Source organism: Periplaneta americana, chromosome 5 (genome assembly GCF_040183065.1).
Source record: "Periplaneta americana isolate PAMFEO1 chromosome 5, P.americana_PAMFEO1_priV1, whole genome shotgun sequence".
NCBI classification, from domain to species: domain Eukaryota; kingdom Metazoa; phylum Arthropoda; class Insecta; order Blattodea; family Blattidae; genus Periplaneta; species Periplaneta americana.
In genome coordinates, this window is record NC_091121.1 from 56,126,360 (window position 1) to 56,128,674 (window position 2,315).

The following is a 2,315-nucleotide window of genomic DNA, read 5'->3' on the forward strand; positions in this document are numbered from 1 at the left end:
AAATCAGTTGAACTATAAAAATATTACTATAGTAATTTAATTAATTCAATTTAAAAGTATAAACAATTAAATCCATTGAGATATACAAAAATTGATAATATATATCATGCAAACTACTTCAATTTATTAGCATAAACAATTTATCGGTTGAGCTATACAGATTACTATTTAATGTACGGAATAATATGCAATTCATCAGCCAAGCTATACAAAAAATATGCAGTACATAGTAAACAGTGAAAGTAAATACGATGACTGATCGACAGAACATCGATATTAATCGCTGTCAGCAATCAGCATATGATCGAAAGCATCCGTTTTGCGTTACGAGTTATATCCCGGTACCTATATGTTCATGTTGTAGGAATGTTTATATTAAAAATCAGTTTTATAATTAATGTGTCGCATTGGTAAGTGTTTTGTGTTCGCGCACACTGAATTGTGTATGTATATAAGTGTAATTATTATTCGTTGGTAACCCGTCTGCTTACAAGAAGATGAAAGATGTGATATTGAAGCAAGATTGACAGACTGAATTCTCTGCTGAATTCCAGGTAGTCCTAATACTTTTTGTATTTTGTATAATTAATATTAGAGGATGTGAGTGTACTTTCGACTTGCGTTACGTCTCTTCACTAGAAAATTACGAACATCAGGTTACTCTCTAGCGAATGGGGGGGGGGTGCGTGTGTGTGTGTGCTTGTGCGCGCGAGCGCGCGTGTCAACTAAGGAAGGTACCCTCCCACTCCCAACCAAAGAAATTACTAGATAGCATGGGAGAGAGGGGTTAGGGTGAGGAAGTGACATTTTTAGACAGTTGTGAATATATGCTAGACATACCAAAAATCTGAACTAACTTAACCTAACCTGTCACTAATTCGACTTTACAAAAACTCGTCTTTTCTTAATGTAAGGAAACGCACGGAAGTGAGATGTAGGCCCTCCCTACCGCCTACCCCTTCCACCTCTATGGAGCCACCACGTCTTCACCGCCCATCAATTTCACAGCAACTTTCCACCCTTAAGTTACGGCCTATTTCGGTGCGATATTGGTGTCGGCACACAATTTTTTTCTTGTATTTACTAGACGTCAAGTACGTAAATACATTTGCACCTTAACGTGGTAACGCAATTGTGAAGAAATACTATATCTCATTATCGAAACCAAGCCATTGGTTGGCTGTTAACCTATTCAGAGAAACATACTTCTTAATTACGTATGAATTAGGCTAGTGGCCAATAATAACTGTATAAAATGATTAACATTAACATTATCCTCTACTTTTGTATTTTTTCCTTAATTGTTGTTGTTGTTGTTTAGTCAACTGTCCGAAGACAGGTTTGAAGCTATAAGTAACACCAATAAGGCATCACTCATGAGGCAACTAGGCCAGGAGGTAATGGGGTAGAGTGGCCAGTTTTTTTTTACCCACCTGAATTGTTGTTTAAACATTTCAAAGTTTTCAACATTAAACAAATGTATTATTTTATTTTATTAAAATATTTTCATAGAAATTTTAATAACTTTGAAAGGTATATACATAAATATAGAACTAAAAATATGAATTCTCTGCGTTTGTCTGAACCAAAATGTAAAACCAATGTAGCTTTTTATCATAGCATGAGTCAAGGTCCCAGATTATTAAACAAATTTTATTCCAATAATATTTCAACACGAATCCTCTCCAAATTAATAAAAAATAAAAAAAAAATTGTATTGGATTCATAGTTTGGGTTTAAATATATTAAACACTATTTAATCTGTATTCACTCTCAATTTTAATTTTATTTTTGTCTGTATTGGAATCCCCTCCTGAGCACGAGTCTTACTCATTCAGGAGTGGGCTAGTTTATCTTTCATTGTATTATTAACTGTATTAATTTAAAACTTACTAGCTATGAAATAAATAAATAAATGCATACATCGCCGATTAGCTACATATTCCACTAATCAGACTTCAGATGCATACAAACAATTCTTATTCTGACACATACCATCAAGTGAGATGTACTGCCTGATAATAGATGTACAGTTACCCTTAAAAAGAATGAGACGATTCTTGGTCGTCGGAAGTTAAAGTTCTACAGCGCGGTTCACTCGATATCCCGTAACGATACATACCATGACAAATAGTACAAGAATTGTTATAAGGACCACAACAAGGACAAGGACCAGAATAAGGATCACGAAGAAGACTGCCATTTAAGGCCAGGATTTCACAACATAGCTCGAGTCACAAAATATCATTGCTTCACTGTACCGAATGGCAAATGCCTGCTAAGGGATCTACATTCTGGACTGCTGTTGTCACTGT